Source organism: Carcharodon carcharias, chromosome 31, assembly GCF_017639515.1.
Source record: "Carcharodon carcharias isolate sCarCar2 chromosome 31, sCarCar2.pri, whole genome shotgun sequence".
Lineage (NCBI taxonomy): Eukaryota > Metazoa > Chordata > Chondrichthyes > Lamniformes > Lamnidae > Carcharodon > Carcharodon carcharias.
The window spans coordinates 23,851,408-23,864,788 of NC_054497.1; the positions used below are offsets into that span (position 1 = coordinate 23,851,408).

At 44.4% G+C, this 13,381-nt stretch overlaps 1 long non-coding RNA gene across 1 annotated transcript; it reads right to left on the reverse strand.

The window, feature by feature from the left end:
* Positions 1-2,378: 2,378 nt before the first annotated feature.
* On the reverse strand, positions 2,379-12,803 carry LOC121271804. The gene is made up of 3 exons (XR_005941759.1): positions 12,544-12,803; positions 3,369-3,497; positions 2,379-3,232 (listed from the first exon to the last, which is right to left on the reverse strand). It is a non-coding gene; the product is annotated as an uncharacterized LOC121271804 (long non-coding RNA).
* Between the last annotated feature and the right edge of the window lie 578 nt (positions 12,804-13,381).

Here is a 13,381-nt window from a genome sequence, read left to right on the forward strand (position 1 = left end):
CCATCAAATCTTCTGCCCCACCAGCAAGAATTTACGCCATTCAGTTACTTGACTTCACAAACATGGCAGGCACCCGACAAGAGACTTTCAAGACTTACCAGCCAGTTGACGCTGCCTCCACTACTGGAGAGGACCACAGGAGTTGGTGCGCGTGGAAGACATGAAGGGAGGGGGAATGGAAGAAACTAAGGGGGAGGACTCAAAGTGGGTGTCGGTGGAGTGAGGGGGGAAGGAAGGCATAAAGGGGAAGTAGAGGAGTGAGCAAGGAAGGGGAGTAGGGGGGTGGGGACAGAATGTTTCAAAGATAAGGGTCAGTTGAGTCAATGTTGGAATCCAGTGGAGGAGAACTGAGGTCGCTGGTGGTAGTAAAGGACAATCACTGTGAAAGGGGGAAGTGGGATGCGGTAGGGTGGTAGGGTCAGGATTCATGTGTGGTGGGTGTAGTTTTCATCAGTGGTGGCTATTGAGGGCTACAAGAATGGTGGCATGGATTATGGGAGTGGGCAGGATCAGGATGGGCATTGGCATGGCGACTGTTGAGGGCTCAGCAGGATGGGAAGGCATATCCAGGTTGACAGTGATAGGGTCCAGGGTTTTGGGAGGAAGTTCAAGGGTTACCAAGGGTAGAGTAAAGGTGACAATGGGGGTGGGGAGGGGGGGAAGCATTGGTGATGGGGGAGAAGTTGGTGGGTGACAGTAGGAGGGTAAAATGTGATGGAAATGGTCTCAAAAGTTACACGCACCATCCTGAGACACAAGCAGTTCACCAGGAAGGCAACACCCTCGATGTCCAACTATAAAACATTGACATGGGAGGAGAGTCTTCTCGGGGGGTGGAGCTGAAGGTCAGCACAACTGGACAACTAATGGGGAACCCTAATAATCATTTGGAGACTATAAGAGCTTTGTGCTTTTGAAACCCTCATTGTCTTGTGAAGCGCACATGGCAGCAAGTCTGACCCAGAGGGTTCTCATTACATTGACATCCCAACAAGATGTAGAGCTGCTGTTCACTCTGATCCATTTGCCATCGGCTCCATTCACAGTTAAGGAAGAAGGGAGGGAGGGAGGTGGACACCTGCAAGAGGAATGCAGATGAATTGTAGCCAACTCATGACTGCAAATTTTCATCCACATGGGGTAATGGACCTGCCTGACAAGGGCTCGTGTGGTTAGTTTTTCTATCATGACAAGACAAAGGCCTCCCTATAGAATCTCAAGGGCAGTGGAGGCAAGTGGAATAGTGGAGTGGGAGCCTTCTCGCACATGGCTCTCATCACCCTTGTCAAAGAATGATGACTCCATGTACAGGCAATGTTAGGGGGAGGAACACCCATCCTTGGTCCCCCAGGATCATCTTTCCTGGAAGGAGTGGAGTGCATGCGACCATTACAACAACTAGCAGCAAGAATGAATCCAGGAGACATCCAATCAGTGCAAGTGAACATATACTTAAAATTGCCCAAACTATATACAATGATTATATGCCCATGCCACCATTGCTCATTCAAACTTAACTTTTCTAACTGTAAAAAACATATCTTTGTTTTCTGTTGAACTGTGGATTGGGATTGCAATGGCTGCAGTTTAAAAGACATGTCTGCTGGAACAGTGTGAGGGATATATAAAATGTTGCAGTCCTAGAACAGAGTGTGCCATTGAAAAATAGGGTGGTGGCCGAAAGGAATCCTGGACCAAGGGAGCTGCCTGACAACAGCATTTTAATTGGCTCCTGAGCATGTAACCATGTTTGTGTGAGAGCAGTGCAGCAAGCTGAATAGCTCCCAGCCTGAAAGGAATGAGACCTAAAACCTCTTTCTCCTGTGTGTGGAAGATTCCAGTAATTCCACAACAATAGCTAGCTGTTTTTTTTTCTCCTAATATCTCTATAACTTGCTCTGTCTCTGAAAATCCCTGTCAAGAGGCAAAGGGGAAAGGCAAGTGCTCAACCAGTGAACTAAATACTGAAAGTGCTGGAAGACCACCTTGTGTCATCAACAAGAACTGAAAGGAATTTGGAAGACATCGATCAAAATCAACTCATCGAATCCCGTACTCCGGATTGGTGCTATTGAATTGTTTTATCCCACCCTTAAAATCCATGTTTTTTGCATCTTGTGTGTGTGTTTGTGTGTATAGGAATTTAAGAAGGGGTAGAGTTTAAGTTATAGAATTAGAAATTAGCAGTTCATATTTCTTTCTTTTGCCACTGGTTAACGACTGTTTGTTCAATGAACAGTTATTTACTTATTAAGTTTACAAACCTGGTGCTTGTAATCTATTAATCTAAATTAAACAGTTAGGTTGAATTGGGGCAATCTGGCGGTTTGGTCAAACTTTTCACATTTGTTGCGGCTTGGGGAACAGTAGGGCTTGATATTACAGCACATTATCCTCAATGAGACGTAACAAAGTTTGAAGGCTTGGGTCCAGGATATTTTGGGACAAAAGACAATGACTATTTGGGTGTAGGTGCACTCTCCATAGCTTGAACAGCTGGAGCTAATGGGGTCACAGGCAAAGGGGATTGGGAGCACCTGGACACCCTTGAAATCTCTGGGGTGAATGCCCATGGGGTGTCCGCCTGACGTTTTTCCTCCCTTTGGGTGGCTGATGGCCCCTCCCTGATTCCTTGAGAGGGGGAATGTGGGGCGTGGTCAAGGTGCCCATCTTGCCTCTCGCCTAGCCACTGCTGAACACAGCCATGGCTACAGCAATGGTGTGCAGGCCCGAGCACATAGCTGGCAGAAACTGCTGGACCTGGGTCTCCATGGCGTCCGCCATCCTACCCATGGAGACTTCCACGCGCTCACATGTCGGAAACATAACATCAGAGAGCACGCAGACGGCACTCTGTTGAGGGCCTCTGACACCTCTGACTGATGTTCTTGGGCATCTCTCTGAATCTCCAACATATTTTCTATGGCTGCTTCCAGAGACTCGTCATCTGACTCTGACATAGCAGGAGCCTGTTCTCCAGTAGTCCTCTGGGTGCCAGAGACTTTTGCTGTTGCTGCATCTTCCTGCATGTGTCTGTGAGGTGACCACAAATCGTGACCCTCTAAACTAGATATATGACCCACTGAGGTGTGTCTCTGGGCTGGTGGAGGGTGCAGGTGAAAGCTGCGACAGCTGTATAGGTATGAAGTCTTGTCGTCTTCCTCCAAGGTCTCCTTTGAGCTGGTGCTTATTTCTGTTGCGGAGGCTGGCCTCCTTCTCTTCCTGCTGGCACCTAGAATGGAGAAAAGGGAATGAATGACCACGTAGGCTGGCTCAAACATTGCAAGGTCAATCACCATGATTTTCTGAAGTTCTCAGAATAATGCTTGCTTCCTCACTAGTTTCTAGTGAGTCAGGGAGGGGCTGACCTTGCCATCCGCACAGGCACGGTCTCGATACTCGTCTACCAGCTCAGCAGCCTGCTGCTCAAATTGAGTGAGGGATCTGAGCTCAGACATCCCGTCTTCTCTCTCCCTCCTGTTGTGGGCTGCCTTCTCCTACATAAAGACAAATAGATGTATGAGAGCATGTTTGGTGAAAGAGCAAGTTGTAGGCTACTAATTCTGTGGCTAATGACTTATCTCCTGACTCCCCAAAGCCAAACCAATATGTACAAGGCACAAGTCAGGAATGTGATAGAATACTCTCTACTTGTCTGGATGAGTACAGCTCCAACAATATTCAAGAAGCTGGACACCATCCAGGACATTGCATCTGCTTGGTTGGCATCCCATCTACCACCTTTAACATTCACTCCCTCCACCACTTTCACAGTGGTAGCAGTATGTACCATCTACAAGGTGCACTGCAGCAAGTCACCAAGGCTCCTTCAACAGCACAGTCCAACCGCAACCTCTACCAGCTAGAAGGACAAAGACAGCAGGCACATGGGATCAGCACCATTGCACGTTGCCCTCTACTCTGTATCCCGTGGCTGTGCTTTCACTGTGGCTGGGTAAAAGTTCCACAGTTGCCTCCCTAACAGCACCCCACATGCACTGCAGCTGTTCAAGAAGGTGACACCCCACCACTCTCTCAAAGGCATTTAGGGATGAGCAACACAATTGCTGGCCTTGTCATTGATGCCCACGTCCCATCTCAGAATCACAAAATAAGTGGTGACGTGATTTTGGAGTGAGGGGAAGGTTCACTCACCCTAGCGGAGTGGAAGAGATCATTCACCCATTTCCTGCACTGCAGGGAAGTCCTCTTCTGGAACCCACGAGCACTGACCACCCTGGCGATCTCCTTGCAGGCCGCTGTGGTTATACAAGTGGGCCTCCTGCTGCCATCCCTTGGAAAGAGGACATCTTGCCTTTCCTCAGTGGCCTGGTGGAGATTCTCCAGGGAGGCATCTCTGAAGCATGGGGCCAGAATTTGCTGTCTTCTCATAGACATTTTTCTCCTGAAGTCCTGGTGCGATGAATGAATGGCTCTCCACTACCTTTTAAATATGGCATGACGGTGGGTCGCTTGCCCCACCATGAATTAATGAGGAGGGCAGCGCACAATTTGATGTGTGTTCCTGCCTGCTCTACAGTGAAAGTCACTCCGACTTCCCACTCTCGGAACTTTAGAGCTGGAGCGGAAGATTCTGCTTAGTGTGTTCATTTTTCAAATAATATTGAGCCCATTGGATGTAAACCTGCCATTTCAACTCAGGAGGAAACATTTCTCAATTAGACTTTCATATTCTGTGACTATAAACAAGTCACAAAGCCAAACTCTTGACAAAATTTGTGTTTCTATTCCTAGGCCTGCTTTTACACATGGACAACTTTATGTAGCTTTTTCCAGAGTGAGATGTTTCAATTCTGTTAAAGTCTTTGGTGAAAGAATACTAGAACTCCTGAACTTAAAGAAGTACTGTTTGAGAAAACATTCTAATTTCATCGCAAATATTTTGCAGGTCCCTGCAATTAAGGATATATTAGGACAGGTAACCAAAAGCTTGGTCAAAGAGGGAGGTTTTAAGGAGCATTTTAAGGAGCATTTTAAAGGAAGAGAGAGAGAGGTAGAACGTCAAAGAGATTTAGGGAGGGAATTTGAGAGCCTAGGGCTCAGGCAGATGGTCCCATCACCGTTGTGAATATATTAATTTGGGAGAGTCTCCAGAGGAAAACAAAACAGGTCTACAATAAGGCACTGAAGGGTTATTATCGCTTTTTCCCCTCTGGATGAAACTGCTCCTTCATAGCTGCACAAAATGTAAACATCTTTTATGCTGTTTCTGAGGTCTGTGTTTCCCAGAGGGGACTAAAGTTTTCAAACTGTAATTCTCAGGGGCTGCCTTTATATTTGCAGTAGTATGATGCCAGACAACATCATATGCCAAAGTACCACATCAGTTTTTATTTATTCTTGGGCATCGCTGACAACTCCAGCATTTGTTATCCCTAATGGCCCTTGAATTAAGTGGCTTGTCACATTATTTCAGAGGGCAGTTAAGAGTCAACCACATTGACCACAGCAGGTAAGATGGTAGATTTCCTTCCCTAAAGGACTAGCTTTCCAATTCCAGATTATTAATTGAATTCAAATTCCACCAGGTACCATGGTGGTATTTGAACCTTTGCCCCCTGGAACATTAGCCTGGGCCTCTAGATTGCTAGTCTAATGATATCACCACTACACCACCATTCCTCCTGCAAAGATTCTGATCCATACAGCAAACTCTATAACCCTAGCTGTGAAGTAACTTAGGAATTCTCTTGCATTGGAGAATCAAAGGGAGGGATGCAACAGGAAAGAAGAAATACACAGTAACAAATAGATGGGTGAATTTCACTACTGAATACAACTTTTTCTGTCTGGGGCTGATTTGATCTTGTCTAATGTGGATCACTTGTGGTGCCTCACCCTTAGCTGAGATCAGGGAATTCACCCCAGATAAGGGATCAAACCAGTAAACCAGTACTTGGCTCCTACTATGGCTCAATTGCTGAAAGCAGTAAATAGGTGAGCCATGCACACAAGGAAGATCTTAGGTACGTGCTGAGTTTGCTGATCTCAGCTTGATGAATTGGTGGCACAAATAGAGGTATATGATTTAGATCTAATCGTCATTACAGAAACATGGTTACAAGGTGATCAAGGTTGGGAAATAAATATTCCAGGGTACACAATATTTTGCAAAAACATACAGAATGGCAAAGGAGGCAGGATAGCTCTTATTGTAAAGGATGACATAAGGATATTAATGAGAAAGGATTGAAGATCAGGTAGTAGAAACTATATGGGTGGAAACTAGGAATAGCAAGAGTCAGAAAGCCCTGGTGGGAGTAGTTTGCAGGCCCCCTAACAGTAGTTATACTGTTGGGTGGAGAATTAAACAAGAAATTATTGTAGCCTGTAACAAAGGAAATGTAATAACTGTGGGGAACTTTAATCTTCATATAGACTGGGATAATCAAATTGGCAAGATTGGTATAGAAGATGAGTTTGTAGAATGTTTTTGTGACAGTTTGTTGGAGCAGTACATAGTGGAACCAATTAGGGATAATGTAATCTTAGATCTAGTATTGTGTAATGAAGCAGGATTAAATAGTAATGTCATAGTAAAAGATCCACTGGAAAATAGTGATCATAATACCATTCAATTCCATTTTAAGTTTGAAAGTGACATATTCCAATTGCAAACAAAAATCTTAAACTTAAACAAAGTCAAGTATATAGGTATGAGGGGAGAACTGGCTAAGGTTAATTGTATAAATAGATTGAAAGTTATGGAGCTAAATGAACAGTAGGAAACATTTCGAAATGTTCAACAAAAATATATTCCGTTGACGAACAAAAACTCAGCAAGAAGGACCCATCTGTGACTCACTCAGGAAGTTAAGGATAGATTGGAAGAAGAGAAGAGGTTTACAATAGTAGCAAGTTTGAGTATTGGGAGTGTTTTAGAAGCCAGCAAAAGGCCACCAAAAAGTTGATAAAAAGGGAATAAATAGAATGAGAGTGAACTAGCCAGAAATATAAAATCATAGAATCACAGAATTTTAACGGCACAGAAGGAGGCCATTCGGCCCACCTTGTCTGCACCAGCTCTCCAAATGAGCATTATGACTTAGTGCCATTGCCCTGCCTTTTCCCTAGAACCCCTGCACATTGTTTCTATTAAAATAGTCATCTAATACCCTCTTGAATGCCTCGATTGAACCTGCCTCCACCACACTTCCAGGCAGTGCATTCCAGACCCGAGCCACTCGTGTGAAAAAGTTTTTGCTCACATCACATTTGCTTCTTTTGCAAATCACTTTAAATCTGTGTCTTCTTGTTCTGGATCCTTTTGCAAGCGGGAACAGCTTCTCCCTATCAACTCTGTCCAGCCCCCTCATGAGTTTGAACATCTCTATCAACTCTCTTCTTAGCCTTCTTCTCTCCAAGGAGAAACAGACCTAACCTCTCCAATCTATCTACATAACTGAAGTTTCTCATCTTTGGAACCATTCTTGTAAATCTCTTTTACACCCTCTCCAATGGGTTCACATCCTTCCTATAATGTGGCACCCAGAACTGTCCACAATACTCCAGTTGAGGTCTAACAAGTGTCTTATATAAATTCAGCATAATCTCCTTGCTCTTGTACTCTATGCCCCTATTAATAAGGCCCAGGATACTATATGCTTTATTAACTACTCTCTCCACCTGTCCTGCCACCTTCAATGATCTATGCACATATACACCCAGGTCTTTCTGCTCCTGCACTCCCTTCAAAATTTCACCCCTTATTTCATATTGTCTGTCCATGTTCTTCCTACCAAAATGCATCACCTCACTCTTCTCCACATTGAACTTCATCTGCCATGTATCTGCCCACTCCACCAATTTGTCTATGTCCTTTTGAAGTTCTACACTGTCCTCCTTGCAGTTTACAACACTCCCAAGCTTCGTATCATCTGCAAACTTTGAAATTGTCCCCTGCGCACCAAGATCTAGATCATTAATATATATCAGGAAAAGCAATACCAACTCCTGGGGAATTGCACCACAAACCTTCCTCCAGCCTGAAAAATTTCCATTGACCATTACTCTCTGCATCCTATTTTTTAGCCAATTTTGTATTCATGTCGCTACTGTCCTTTTTATTCCATGAGCAATAAATTTTCTCACAAGTCTGTTGTGTGGCACTGTATCAAATGCCTTTTGAAAATCCATGTACACCACATCAACAGCATTACCCTCATTGACCTTTTCTGTTACCTCTTCAAAAAACTCCAGCATGTTAGTTAAACACAATTTCCCCTTTGGAAATCCATGCTGGCTCTTCCTTATCAACCCATATTTTTCCATGTGACTTCTAATTCTATCCAGAACAATTGTTTCTAGAACAAAAACAAAGATACCTGGAAAAACTCAGCAAGTTTGGCAGCATCTGCGGAGAGGAACACAGTTAACGTTTCAAGTCCGAATAACCCTTCAACAGAACTAAGTAAAAATATAAGCTGTTTTAACGGGGATGGGACAAGTAGAGCCAGTGATAGGTGGAGTTAACCAAAAGATGTCACAGACAAAAGGACAAAGAGGTATTGAAGGTGGTGATATTATCTAAGGAATGTTCTAATTAAGAGTAGAAAGCAGGCCAAGCAAGGTACAGATAGCCCTAGTGGGGGTGGGGTGGGGTGAAGGAATTGAAAAAGGCTAAAAGGTAGAGATAAAACAATGGATGGAAATACATTTAAAAATAATGGAAATAGGTGGGAAAAGAAAAATCTATATAAATTATTGGAAAAAAAAAGGAGGGGATCGGAAAGAGGTGGGAATGGAGGAGAGAGTTCATGATCTAAAATTGTTGAACTCAATATTCTGTCCAGAAGGCTGTAAAGTGCCTAGCTGGAAGATGAGGTGCTGTTCCTCCAGTTTGCATTGAGCTTCACTGGAACAACGCAGCAGGCCAAGGACGGACATGTGGGCATGAGAGCAGAGTAGAGTGTTGAAATGGCAAGCGACAGGAAGGTCTGAGTAATGCTTGCGGACAGACCGAAGGTGTTCTGCAAAGCAGTCACCCAATCTGCGTTTGGTCTCTCCAATGTAGAGAAAACCACACTGGGAGCAACGAATGCAGTAGACTAAATTGAGGGAAGTGCAAGTGAAATGCTGCTTCACTTGAAAGGAGTGTTTGGGCCCTTGGATGGTGAGGAGAGGGGAAGTGAAGGGCAAGTGTTGCACCTTCTGTGGTTGCATGGGAAGGTGCCGTGGGAGGGGGTTGAGGAGTAGGGGGTGATGGAGGAGTGGACCAGGGTGTCCCAGAGGGAACGAATTCAACAATTTTAGATCATGAACTCTCTCCTCCATCCCACCCCCTTTCCGATCCCCTCTTTTTTCCCCTAATAATTTATATAGATTTTTCTTTTTCCACCTATTTCCATTATTTTTAAATGTATTTCCATCCATTGTTTTATCTCTACCTTTTAGCCTTTTTCGATTCCTTCACCCCACCCCACCCCCACTAGGGCTATCTGTACCTTGCTTGTCCTGCTTTCTACCCTTAATTAGCACATTTCTTAGATAATATCACCACCTTCAACACCTCTTTGTCCTTTTGTCTGTGACATTTTTTGGTTATCTCCACCTATCACTGGCTCTGCTTGTCCCACCCCCACTTAAACCAGCTTATATTTCACCTCTCTGTCCTGTTGAAGGGTCATTCGGGCTCAAAACGTTAACTGTGTTCCTCTCCGCAGATGCTGCCAAACTTGCTGAGTTTTTCCAGGTATTTTTGTTTTTGTTTTGGATTTCCAGCATCCGCAGTTTTTTGCTTTTATCTTAATTGTTTCTAGAATCCTGCTCCCCCACTGAAGTTAAACTGACTGGTCTATAATTGCTGGGCTTATCTTTACTTATCTTTTTTGAACAAGGGCGTAATGTTTGCAATTCTGCAGTGTTCCGGCACCTCCCCGAGTCTAGGGAAGACTGAAAAATTATGGCCTGCATGCCTGCAATTTCTACTCTCACTTCCGTCAATATCTTTGGATATATCTTGCCTGGTCCCGGTGCCTTGTCAACTTTGAGTATCAACAGTCTATTGAACACTTCCTCCTTATCAATTTTGAACCCTTCTAGTGACAGAGTTTCCTTGTCTGTCACCATGGCCTGGGTAACATCTACCTCCTCGGTAAAGACAGATGCAAATTATTCATTTAATACCTCAGCCACGGCCCCTTCGCCTATGTGTAAATTCCCTTTCAGGTCCCTAATCGGCCCTACTCCTCCTTTTACCATCCTTTTATTATTTATATGCCTGTAGAAGACTTTGGGATTCCTCTTGGTTGCCAGTCTTTTCTCACAATTCCTCTTCGCTTCTCTAATATGCTTCTTCACCTCCCCTCTGAACCTTCTGTATTCCTCTTGGTTCTCAATTGTATTTTCTACGTGACACCTGTTATAAGCACTCTTTTTCTTTTTTATCTTAATTTCTATCTCCTTTTTCATCTGGGGAGTTCTGGATTTGTTTGCCCTACCTTTCCCTTTCGATGGAATATACCTTGATTGTGCCTGAACCAATTCTTTTTTGAAAGTAGCCCATTGTTCAGCTACAGTTTTTCCTACCAATCTTTCGTTCTGGTCTATCTGGCCCAGCTCCGTTCTTGCCCATCGAAGTCGACTGTCATCCAGTTAAATATTCTTGCTCTGGATGGCATATCATCCTTTTTTTTTCATCATCCTAAAACGTACAATACAATGATCACTGTCTCTAAATGTTCCCCCACTGATACTTGATCTAATTGGCCCACCTCATTTCTAAGAACTAGGTCCAGCAGTACGTCTTTCTTGTTGGATTGGACACAAACTGCTGTAGAAAATTTTCCTGAACACAATCTAGGAACTTTTGACCATCTCCACCCTTTACACTGCCACTGTCCTAGTCTACGTTCGGGTAATTCTACTCTATAATGCTTGCATCTTCTGTAACTTCCCTGCAGATTTGTTCTTCCACGTCCTTCTCACTAGTTGGCAGTCTATAGGCTACACCAAGCAATGTAATTGCACCCTTTTTGTTCCTTAGCTCTAGCCAAACTTATTCTGTCCTTGAACCCCCCCGGAACGTCCTCTTTCTCCTGCACTGCAATGCTGTCCTTAACCAATACTGCCACCCCTCCTCCTTTTCTTCCTTTCCTGTCTTTTCTGAACGCCTTGTAGCCAGGAATATTGAATACCCAGTTCTGCCCTTCCTTGAGCCAGGTCTCTGTTATCACTATCATATTTCAACATCATATTTTCACTTGGAAATCTGCCCCTATAACTCCCCAATCTTATTTACTATATTCCGTGCGTTCACATACATGCATAGCAACCCTGATTTAGATATTGTTACGTTCTCCCTCACCCCGACTTCACTTATCAACTTACTATCCTCTATACTAGTACTATTTGTCCTTTCCACTATTTTGTGCACCCTGGGTATTCCTTTCTAATATTTTCTCTTGGTTCCCACACCCCTGCTGAGTTAGATTAAAGCCATCCCAACAGCACTAGCAAAATGCCCAACAAGCAACTCAGTCCCAGCTTTGTTCAGGTGCAAACTGTACGCCTTGTAAAGTGCCAATTCCCCCAGAGCCAGACCCAGGGTCCCAGGAATCTAAAGTCCTTCCTCCTGCACTTTCTTTCCAGCCATACATTCATATGCCTTATCCTCCTATTTCTGTACTCACTGGCACTTGGTACTGGGTGTAACCTGGAGATTACTACATTTGAGGTCCTGCTTGCTAATTTTCTACCTAGCTTCCTAAATTCTGATTGCAGGACCACATCCTACTATCTGTCATTGGTACCAATGTGGATCACGACCTCTGGCTGTTCACCCTCCCCAGAAGAATGTCCTACAGCTGCTTTGTGACATCCTTGATCCTGGCACCAGGGAGGCAACACACCATCCTGGAGTCATGTCTATGGCTATAGAAATGCCTGTCTGCTCCCATAATCAATGAATCCCCAATCATTATTGCTCTTCCTTTTTTCTTCCTCCCCACCTGTACAGCTGAGCTGCTCGTGGTGCCACAAACTTGGCTCTGACTGCACTTCTCTGAAGAACCAGCGCCCTTACCAGCTTCCAAAATGGGAAACCAATTTGTGAGCAGGACCCCAGAGCACTCCTGCACTACCTGCCTACTTCTCTTGGACTGGCTGGTGGTCATCCATTCCCTCTCTGTCTCCAGGCCCTTAAGCTGCAGTGACTACCTCTTTGAACGTGTTATCCACGTAGTTCTCAGCCTCATGGATGTGCCACAGTGACTCCAGTCGCTGCTCAAGCTCTGAAACCTGGGGCTCAAGTTTATGCAGCTGGCAGCACTGCCTGCACACCTGGTCGTCTAGGACACCAGTGGTGTCCATGACTTTGCACATATCACAGGACACGCATTCCAATCGACTGAGCTGCCCTGCTATGTCTTAACTCTACTTCCCTTATGTTAAATTTATTCTACTTTGGATTATTTATATTACTTTATTGTATTAGCTCTAAATTTCCCTTATTCTTGGCGCTTCTCAGTTAAATCCAAGTACAGCAACTTGTTTAAAAATATTACATTTTTCTAATTTACTCACCAGATCCTACTTACAAACGCTGCCGCTCTTCTTTCTGAGGAAAGGTAGAAAAGGAAAGAAGCACCTCCTCTCACCTCACTGAACTCCCTCAGTCACCTCTGCTCTCGAAGTCTCTCCACTTTCCGTGTTGTTTTTATAGCTCTTCTGCTCTCCTCTAGGTGCTGCTGACTGCCTGTCCCAGGGTCACCCTTTCCTATTTTTACTTAGTTCTGTTGAAGGGTCATGAGGACTTGAAACGTCAACTGTGCTCTCCTCTGCCGATGCTGACAGACCTGCTGAGTTTTTCCAGGTATTTCTGTTTCTGTTTTTGTCCTCCTCTCACACTCTCCTTCTCTAGGTGCTGCTGATTGCCTGTCCCAGAGTCCTCCTCTCGCACTCTCCTTTAGGTGCTGCTGATTGCCTGTCCCAGAGTCCTCCTCTTGCACTTTCCATAGATGCTGCTGATTGTATGTCCCAGGGTCCTCCTCTCATACTCTCCTCTAGGTGCTGTTGACTGCCTGTCCCAGGGTCCTCCTCTCGCACTATCCTCTTACAAAACAGAGTGTAAGAATCTTTATAAAAAATAAAAAGGAAGAGAGGAGATAAACTAAACATTGGTCCCTTAGGAGCAGGGAAGGGATAAATTATCACGGGGAATGAGGAAATGGTGGTGGCATTGAACAATTATTTTGTGTCTGTCTTCACAGTAGAAGACACAAGTTCCATACCAGAATTGGATTATAACCTAGGAGCTAAAAATAATTAGGGATTTAGGGAACTTAATATCAGCAGAGATAAAGTATTGGAGAAACTTAAGGGACTAAAACCTGACAAATCCCTGGTACCTGATGGCCTACAC